Source organism: Condylura cristata, unplaced genomic scaffold, assembly GCF_000260355.1.
Source record: "Condylura cristata isolate star-nosed mole 26May11 unplaced genomic scaffold, ConCri1.0 scaffold00023, whole genome shotgun sequence".
NCBI lineage: Eukaryota > Metazoa > Chordata > Mammalia > Eulipotyphla > Talpidae > Condylura > Condylura cristata.
The window spans coordinates 22,105,088-22,116,156 of record NW_004567124.1 but is presented as its reverse complement, the minus strand read 5'-3'; the positions used below and the strand labels follow the sequence as shown (position 1 = coordinate 22,116,156).

The window sequence follows — 11,069 nt, the reverse complement described above, 5'->3', positions numbered from 1 at the left end:
TGGCCTGTACCCCAGTTCTTTATGAATAAATAAATAAATCTTTAAAAAAAAAAAAAGAGGTGGTACATATACACAATGGAATATTATTCAGCAATCAAAAAGATAAACACATGCCTTTTGCACCAACATGGATGGACCTGGAAGGGATTATGCTTAGTGAAATAAGTCAGAAAGAAAAGGAAAAATACTGGATGATTTCACTCATTGCAGAAGTCTAAAGGACCAGGAGAGAAAATAATAATGATGATGAACACCTATATACCAGAGACATTTTAAGGGGGTGGAATGGAATAAAAAATGGTGGAGGTGGGGAAGAACACTAGACTATTGTGATGGCAAGTGGGTGATTTGGTGATGAGAAGCCCATGGGTGTTACAACTGAGATGGAAAAAGGCACAAAATGATATAAAAATAAACTATTATAAGTAAAACAAATTAAACACACACACAAAACAAAACAGGGTGTTGTTGGGCTCTCGTTGGTGGCACAACAGGTTAAAGCACTGCATTATGAAGATCTCCAAAGTCACTAAAGCACGAGTTCAATCGCTGGCCAGAGAGCTGACCCACATGGCACAGGCCTCTCCTGGCCTATGCACTGCTCCCCTCAGCAGTGTGTTTCAGTAGATCTGCCTGTTCTGTTTCCTCCTCGGTCTCTAGTGAATCCTCTCACCCACCACACCTCTGGCCTGTAGCCCAGTTCTGTAAGCATAAATAAATAAATAAAATAATATAAAAAATATATTAAAAAACAGGGTGTTGTAAAGTTTAACCACAAGTAAAAATCCTATAGTAATTATATTAAAAGACATTGAGGATATAATAGGAAATGTAGAACAATGGTCTAGAAAACAAAGAACAAAACGGTATGGATTCTCCAGTCAAAAGACATTGTATGGATTTTTTTTTTTTTTCAAAAAGACTCTACAATATGGTGCTTACAAGAGACGTGTTTTAGCCTTAAAGATAGAGTAAAATGGAAAGAATAGAAAATGACAGTTCAAGCAAATGGTAACCAGAAGTAAAATAAAAACTAGGAGCATCTATTCTTGTATTTCCAAAATAGACTTTAGAAATAGACTTTAGAAGGCATATACATGTCACTAAATAATGACAATGTCAATACAATAAGCTATAACAATTGTAAATGTTTATGCATTCAACAGCAAAACACCTAAATATATAAAGCAAAACACAACAGAACTAAGAGGTGAGAAAAACAACAATATGAGAGTTTCACACTAATGTCTCACTCTTAATGACTAGACCATTTTGAATAAATAGACCTATAGATCCGATAAAGAAAATTCTGAACACTTATTGTTGTCATGTACATCTGCAGCCTTTTCTGTGATAGATAATGTTAAGCCACAGGACAAGGATTAGCAAATCCAAGAAGTTTGAAATCACACACCAGATAGCCCTCTGACCACAATAGATGAAACTAGAAATAACAAGAGCAAAACTGGAAAATTAATTTTCATGTGTTCATGAAACAACACTCCTGACAATGAATGGATTAATGAAGTAAATTAAAGAGGAAATAGTTTCTTGAGACAAACCAAGTTGAAAACCATAAATTAGTACTCATGGGATACAGTAAGAGTACTTGTCAGAGGAAGGGAAAGCCAAAACAGCAAATGCTGCATCAAAATGAGAAAGATCCTAAATAAGTAACCTAACTTTACCTTTTTAAAGAATTATAAAAAGAACAAATTGAATCCAAAGTTAGCAGTAGGGAAATATTAAAGGTTAGAGTAGAAATGAAACACAGATGATTAAAAAACAAGTTAGTTCCTTGAAAGATATTTTATATAGATAAGTAGGGGGAAAGGCTCCAAATCAAAAAAGTGTAAATGAAAAAGGACACATTATAATTGACACCACATAATTCAAAGGGGCTCCTAGTGTATAAAAAGGCATATGCCAAAAAAACTGAACAACCTGTAAGAAATGAAAAAACTCATACACATCCAATAAATACAATCAGAAAAAATGAAAATAAGAATAGACAAATTATTAGTAAGGAGTGTAAATCAGTAATCAATAATCTCCCAATAAGGGAAAACCCAGGACCAAATGACTTCAACTGGTTAATTTTACCAAACATATAAGGAATTAGCACCAATGCTTCTCAAACTTCTCCAAAAAATTGAAGAGAAGGTATCAAACTTATTTATGAGGCCAACATTATCCTGATACCAAAATAGCAACAAAAAAGGGTATTACTAGAAAAGAAAAAGGTAGATATCCCTAATCAATATAGATGCAACTAGTCTCAATAAATATGTGAGTTCAGTGACCTGCACTGAGGAGCACAGTAAAACAATCATTTACCATGGCCAACTGGATTTATCCCAAGGGCATAAGGTTAACTTAACAGATAGAAATCAATGTGATAAATCACATTTACAGAAAGAAAAGCATCATATGATCATCTTGATAGATACAGAAAATACATTTGAGGAAAAATTCTAAAATTATGATTAAAAACTCTAAAACTATACATCAATTTATTTCAATTATCATAAGTCCAGAAGTCACATCACTCTCAATCTGAAAGGTTGAAAGTTTTTCTTCTAGTAACAGAATGAAGACAGGAAACCCATCACACCATGTCCACCCAGCATAAAGCTGGATGTCCTAGCTACAGTCATTAGGCAGGAAAGGAAATGAAAGTTGTGAAATGGGCCAGGCTACTGTCCCTGATATACTGCAGCTAAGATTACCATTGTGAAGAAAAGTCTAAGATTTGCTTAATTGGGAGGCAATTTGAAAATACAGAATGCTTCATTTGTGACCCTGATGGATAAATTCAGCCCTCATGCATCATCACATGGAATCAATTCAATGTGTGGAAACAGCAATAAGTATGTAATGACAGCATCTATCAGCAGTGACAAAGTAGTTTGCTCAAGTTGTAAATGTGAAACTGTTCTGTTGTTACAGCTTGGTGAAGGGCAAAAGCACACAATTATCGTTTTAAATTCTACTTTTATGTATGTGGAAGCCTAAATAACACTGGTAACACTTGGGATTTAAAAATCAAGATGAGCTCATTGAGCTCTTAAGGATCATAAAAATGAAGTAACTTGTTCAACATAATTGGGATGATTGCTATACTGCTTCTAGATCTCTCAGTGGTGAAATTATTCTGCCGCATGTAACAACTAATTTATCTAGTACTCTTTTTGGCCATAGTAGCAAACTAGTGAAAACTTCAGTGGCTAACATCTCTCTAGCTGCCGATTTCATGCCTGATGGAGCATGGCTATTGTGTCTTCCCACAGAAAAAAATATGTCAGTATGATTTAAGAGTGAGGAAATTAACAGTTAAATTCAGTAGCGCTCACAAGGCATCTGTGTAGTATAAGGCATTTCACTATTTCACTGCTCTTTATCAATCAAGTTTAAATAAAGGCCATTCAACTAAAACCACAGCTGTGAATAAACCAACCACTAATGGGAGCGCTGCTGGTTAGTAGAGGAGCTCAGAGTCTTGAGGTTGTCAGAGAAGCAGCCACCATTCCCATTGCCGTGATTGTGCCACAGGTCATGTCAAGTGTGAGGAAAGGCACTGTGTCGTTTAAGATGAAGCCAGGTCTGCCTTTAAGCAAAAACCCAGTTTTATTTAAGGAAAGAGATGGTAGAAAAAAAATCAGGACTTCTCTAGCCTTAATGACATTGGAAAAAGTAATTTAGGTGACATGTTTTCACCTACAGAAATGATGCTACAGTTAACAAGGGGGGTGAGGAGTCTGTAGGCAAGGAAATGACCTTGACTGTCTTTCACTATTGTACTTATTGTTTCCTTTAAAAAAAAAAATCCAGGCACTTCAGTATTGCATTCTGGTCCTCTTATGAGATCTCCAGGAAAAGAAGAAAATGAAAACCATCATCTGACAGCTGAGCCTGAGAAAATGTAAGTGGAAGAACAGGAACCTAAGAATTCCTTCAAACCATGTGCAAAGTTGATCTCGATGCTGAAACTGGCACTCTAAATACTTTTAATCAAACACAGACAAGAAGTCCTGACAAATTCGAACAGCTAAGAAAGAACCTGCATATCTGAACCCCTAGGTAAGGTAGTCTCAGTTCCATTTCCAAGGTTATCATTCTGTCACTGATGTAGTTGTTATCCACTATCAGAAATAATAACCAACACCATTGGAATTAATCAGCTAAAGGCTCATGGCTTCCTCAAAAAGCCATCTTACTCAGAACATGATACAGGACATGTTGGATCACATTAGAGAAACATGCTATAGGGACCTTGTGAATCTGCAAGTGGAGAGGATTAAACAGTTTCATATATGAAAATGAATGAAATGTACTCTTTGCTGAAAGCTACTCTGTGAATGAAGGTTTAGTGGCTGAAATTGAAAGACTGAGAAGAAAGTAAAGGGCTACAAGCCCTACTTTTGAAATTCCAGTGAATACCTTCATGTTCACTACTTTGGGATGTTTCTGGCAAAATAGGACTATGTAGAATCAGTATTATTTTCATGACTTCTTGTGGGAAAATGTTTCCAAGTACAAGAGTGGTGGGATTTTATATCCATCACTATTTCATGTGGTGATCCAATATAAAATTATATTAAAAACTGTACCCATGGGGATTACAACTGAGATGAAAAATGCACAAAATGAAAAAATGATGTTAAAACAAACTGTACAATATGTTGAGTATCTTTATTTTATGAATATGTTCACTATATGCTAACTACCTTTTTCATAAGAAAACTGCAGAAATACAGGTTAGTTTTAATCATTTTGAAAACATGCATTTTAGATTGATAATTATACTCCAACTTTTTAGAGATGTGTTTGAACATTAAAGAGTTTGATATGCTTTCTCTTCATGGAAAAAAATTTTAAAACGGCAACAGGGGTTTCTAAACAAATGATGAAATAAATCGAGTCTCAGTAATCCTTTTATTAAGTTGATGAAATCAAGTGTGCCTATTATTTATTACTTGTGCTTTGATAATTATTTAGAGTTTTTAATTGCACAGATTACATTATATCTATTATATTTATGTTACTGTTGTGTACTTCTGGCAAATTTCTTCTCCTGGTTGATATTTAGTGAGCTTTATAATTTTTTATGATGTGTATTACGTGACATAAAAACCCAAACTATTTCTTATTTCTCACATGTACAGGAGTGCAGTCTTGCTTGCATAGATTATGATGAGGTAGACTCTTTTTACACAGTTTCACAAAACCCTCAGAATACCTGGGATAGTGTGTATCCCAAATATGAAGTGGGATAAATAAAACAACTTATTGTTTTACAGATGAAATGTTTTTGATTTGGAATGTAAAAACTAAATATAAAAATTAAAATCTTATGAAAATGGGGAGGGGAAAGAATTAAAAGTATCAGAGTTGGAAAGTAAGAACTTTTTGGAAAGTTAAGCTGTCTCCAAATATTTGCAGTAAACACAATTGTCTATCTAGAAAGTTCTAAATTCTCAACCAAATATCTGTCAGGGCTACTCAATGAATTCAGTGAGGTTGAAGCATATGAAGTTCATATATAAAAATAAATAGCATTTAATACATTAACAATGAAATTTCAGAAAAAAATTAGTCCCACTGAAAATATCAAAATATAAAAAAAGTTGATGAAATAAAGTATGCCTATTATTTATCACATGTGCTTTGATACTTATTTGGGATTTTTAATTGCATAGATTACATTTAGCTATTGTATTTTTGTTAGTATTTTGTACTTTTGACAAATTCCTTCACCTCCTCCCTGAAATCCAGATGAATAGATTCCATGACAAAGGTTACAAAAAGGCAGCATCCCAAGAGATAATTGAGACCTAGATTCACTCTTGTTAGGAAAAGCCACTGGAGGGGCAGCAAGTTATAATTAAACAGAAATATAAGTTGCAGAACTTTTCCACGGGGAACAAAAGAGGGCTGTCCCAACACTCAGCACTCCAGACCTTTGCTATAGGGAAGCAGAGAGGTGCCCCTGGGACCCTTAACTTGAGGGCCAGAGGGGAATAGGCCCAGGAAAGTCAAGGAAAAGCAGAGACCAAGAACCAGTGCTTAAAAGATCCATACATGGACTCACTCACCCTTGGACCCAAGGCAGCACTAGTGAGCTGAATTGTACCCTGCTTATTGATGGTGCAATCCCCACCTATCTTCCTTACAGTATCTTGCCAAGCAGCAAGAAGCTTTTGGGATAACCCTGGGTCAGAATCAGAGCGAGGTGTCATCTGGGCAAGCTCTCCAACATTACCAGTACCAGAACTGGTGGGCAACACAAGCCCTGTCAGTCCTTCACCTGCCTGCTAGCAAGTAGGCCATGCCTCCGCTGTTATCAAGCCAGTCCATGCACTTCCAGCAGATGAACCAGCTGAATGTGTCATGACTCCAGTAACCTAACCTATGGATGACCTACAAGCAGGCTCGCCAGCTAGCAAATGGGCCATGCCTCATAGCCCAGCATGCTTCTGGCAAGCGAGTGTGTCATATGAGTATGTGTGAGGAGCTTCACTCACCTGACACATCCTGCTGCACATCAACACTGAGTTTTGCCAGTTGTCCCACACACTGAACTCATGGCAGCCACATGCCAAGGCCAGATTCTCAGAACCACCCACTCAGCACATCACAGTCAAGGGTCATAACCAAAGCAAGCAACATGCCCCAGCTTGGCCAGGCAGCACCCCTGCCCAAGGTGCTGCTCCAACAAGCAGCCCCTATATTTAGGGCATAAAATAAACCTAGTTTAAGAAGACTCATACTGAATATTTTATCTGACCACAATAGTCTGAAGTTAGAAATCAACTACGAGAAGAATGCTAGAAAAAAACACAAATACATGGGGATTAGGCAGCACTTATTGAACACCTATTGAGTCACTAAAGAAATCAATAGAAAAAGCAAATAAACATGCAAACAAAAATTGGGGAGATACAGCAAAATCAGTGTTAAGAGGCAAGTTTATAACAATACAGATTTATCTCAGGAATAAGAAAAAAATCTCAACTTAACCTTATAGGAATAAGAAAAAGAGCAAAGCCTAAAATGATTAGAAGAATGAAAATAATAAAACGCAGTGTAGAAATAAATGAAATAGAAATAAAAAGAGTACCAAAGATGAAACAAAGGTATTTTTGAAAAAGTTAAAATTGACAAAGCTTAGGGTAGACTCATTAAAACAGGGAAAGTCTCAAATAAAATCAGAAATGAAAGAGAAGTTATAATGGAGAATACAAAATACAAAGGATTGTAACAGATTACTATGATTATCTTTATGCTAACCAATTGGAAAACTTTGAAGACATAGATAAATTCCCTTGATCAAACCTCCCAAGACTGAATCACAAAGACTCAGAAATCTTGAGATTGATCACTAAGTAAAAAATTAAATAATCTAAGACCTCCTAAAAAGCAAGAGTCCAGAACAAGATGGAAAGGCGTTTTTCACTGTTTATCATTAAGGACACACAAATCTAAATCACAGTGGCATTTCAACTTATATCTGTTAGAATGGCTATTATCATAAAGGCAAACAATCACAGTTGGCAAGGAGGTGGGAAATGTCAGCCTTGTGCACTGTTACTGGGAGTATAAATTGGTGCAGTCACTATGTCAAACAATATTAATTTACCCCAGAAAATTACAAATGTAAACACCCTATGATTCAGTAACTTCACTGCTGGGTATTTATCTGAACAACACAAAAACCACTATTTCAAAAACACAGATGAACTGCTATGTTCACTGGGGCACTATTCACAATATCCAAGATGTAGAAACAACCTACGTGCTCATCAACAGATGGCTGGCTAAACAAGACATGGCATACATAAACAATGGGATGCGACTCAGCTAGAAAAAAAAGGTAAAATTTTGCTATTGTGACAAGGTGGTTGAACCTTGAGAAGATGATTTAAAGTGAAATAATTCAGGAGAAAGACATACTACATGATTTAATTCCTGTATGAAGTGTGAATAAAGTAAACCAGCCAGCCAACAAAGGAGGTTCCCAGTGGGAAAGCAGGTAGGCATGTGGAGAAGGTTAAGAGAGGAAATTGGGGATGGTAAAGAGATTTGGCAGTGCACATGATGTGCCATGAAGGGGTGCCCACTGACATCAGACACCTGGGAAGTGGCACTATCCAAAATATGAAGAACTCATCCAAGTCAAGAGTGAAAAACCAAAAAGTGGGAAAGAGGACCCTTATGGTGGAGCAACAGGTAAAAGCTAGTACTATGAAGCTAGCAGAAGCTGCTTCAACACGAGTTTGATTCCAGGCCAAGGAGGAGACCCGTATGGCATGGCAGACCTCTCTCCTGTCTAGCCTGCTGCTCTTCTCAGCAGTGTACCTGGACAATCTGCTTTCTGCTCCCTACTCTGTCTCTGGTGAAGCCTCTCACTGCCCCTGCACTTTTGGCCTGTACCCCAGTTTATATGCATAAATAAATAAATCTTTAAAAAAATGTGTAAAAGAACTGAATAGTTATTTCCCCAAACAAAATTCATGAAATGCCAAAAGATATATTTTGAAGAAATCCCTTGTCATCATGGAGCTGCAAATTGAAACCACATGAGATTTCTAGAAGGGTCAACATCAAAAAGAGAGAAACTCTGGCATAGATGTGGGGAGACAATGTCCTTGTGCATTGCTGGTGGCATTGTATAGTAGTGGATATCTTCTAAAACTAAAATATAACTAAATAGGGTAAAAGAAAAAAAAAAGATCATAGAGCCATATGACCCAGCAATTCCACTTTTGGGAATGTATCCAAAGGAAATTATAACACCAACCTGAAAACATATGGGTGCCCCCATGTCCACAGCAGTGTTGTTTACAATAGCCACGGCATGGACATAACCTAAGTGTCCATGCACAGATATATGAGTAAGGTGTGGCAGGTACATTCAATGCAATGTTATTCAGCCATGACAGACAAGGAAATTCTACCATTTGCAATAACATAGATGGACCTAGAGGGCATTATGCTAAGAATAACAAGTAAGATAGAGAATGACAAAGACTGTGTGGTCTCATTATATCTAGACTCTGAACAAACAAAACCAGAATAACTCACAGAAAAAGATCAGACTTGCCGTTCCTGGAGGTGGAGGGTGGGGAGGAGGAAGGATTGGGAGAAAGTGGTTTAAAGGTATAAACACACAGTTAAAAAGTAAAGTACTTGGGATATAATGCACAACATGATATCTAGAGCTGACACTGTTGTATGATAGGAAAGTTGTAAGTAAATCCTAAGATTTCATCATGCAAATTTTGTATTTGTATTTTTTGCATTTGTGTCTATATGAGGAGATAGATGTTAGCTATCACTGCACAATCTATGTAAAAGATAGATTTTTCCTTAAACTCATATAGTGATATATGCAAAATATTTTTTAATGAAACTGGCAAACAGGATAAAATTGACATCAAATTAATTATTAAAAAGACAATCTCCCATGCACTTCAACTGACCTCATTAACATCTTCTCCTTTCTGAGTTCATTAGGGGAAATGTCTGGAAGGATATCTGATAAGCCAAAGCAACTGGGGATAACTGCACCCAGGGAAGATAGAAAGCAAGCGCACCTGGAATCAGAATGCCACAGCAGGCCCTCACTATTCTACCAGTATTTCTGGAAAATATGCTCTAGGATTGCATCAAAGGCATGGGGGATTTGGAATGGCAACTTCGTTTGCTGGGAAAAGCTAGGGGGCTATTCACGGAGCTCTATTTGTAGAGAAAACCCTTTCAGTCAAAATTACTTAAAAGATTTCAATGTTAAAGGACAATTTTAGAAACACCCCCTCCACCTCATCTAAAGCCCCTCAGTCACCTCCTGGGGCCATGCCTTCCTTCTGTTGGGAGAAGCTATTTTAGATTTTTAACTAAAAAATCTAATGTTTCTGTCTACCATGCCAGAGATTCTGCCTTTTGTTTCCTTTATGCACAGTCATCCCTCTGTCTAACTCATTCCTTTCACACACGTGGAATGGTTGTGTGTTGTAGAGTTATGATATATGATCTTCAGCCACCCGGCCAGAAGCTGGATTTGTAATCCTCACAGTTGAGGATGTTCACATGTTATGTAGTTTGTCTTGATTGCCATGAGAACCAATAGCAAGTTTGCAGAATATATAGTGCTTTGACTGTGATCAAATCTTCAATAGGTTTAGGTCAAGCTAGCAGCTTCACAGTTTAAATAAGGATAGGGGATAAATAATCCTAAAGAAAGAAATGAAAGAAAACTTCCAGATGTTCCCACCTGCCATTTGACCTAGACCTTGCTTTATTTAAGCAGGTGCACAGCAGAGGAATTATCAACATGACCAATTTCAAGGAACACATAATTCAGACAGCTTTTAATCTCGCCTATTTGCATCTCGCAGATCTATGTTATTTAATATGCAGTTGATCACCACTCAGACTTTTTATGATAATAGCAATTCTTAGTTGGGGTCCAAACTGATCCTGGTAATAATCTGAAAAGCGTATACATGAATTTTGTTGCCTTATCTATGTAAAAGATCATGAATCAAGCTTAATACTGTCAAGCTAGTTTTTAAATTAAAAACTTAGTCTGCTTTAGCAATTCCTTTTACAAGAAGAATGTAACCATGTGACCATGGGTTCTTACTTACAAGTCATAATCAGAGATGTTCCTTGGTTCCATGAAATCTCATCAGTGCATACCTGCAGTGGAAGAGGAAGAATTGAGGTTTCTATCTTTTAAAAAAACTTACAAAATTTTCAACACTTCCTGAAATTTACTAGAGAAGATGTATTTGTATTCTTTCAAATGTTGGTAAAATAGGTATACTTTGGAAATGAGTGCACCCATCATGTCTGTTTGGGCAAACTAAAAAAAAAAGAAAGTATGTCAGAGAATTGTGGGAGGAGAAACACCCACTGATAACTGATAACTGCTCACACTCAGATCTTCACTAAAAGATGAGAACAGCTCAAGATGACTGTTCCATAGGAAACAAATAGCTTAGAGATTTTTGGATAGAGTGAGGCACTTCAAAATTCAACTTTATGTTCAGAGTTTCTCACCATTT

The 11,069-nt window shown here is 36.6% G+C and overlaps 1 pseudogene; it reads left to right on the top strand.

Moving 5' to 3' along the window:
* Positions 1-1,589: 1,589 nt before the first annotated feature.
* On the top strand, positions 1,590-4,072 carry LOC101623046 (annotated as a pseudogene).
* The last annotated feature ends 6,997 nt before the right edge of the window (positions 4,073-11,069 follow it).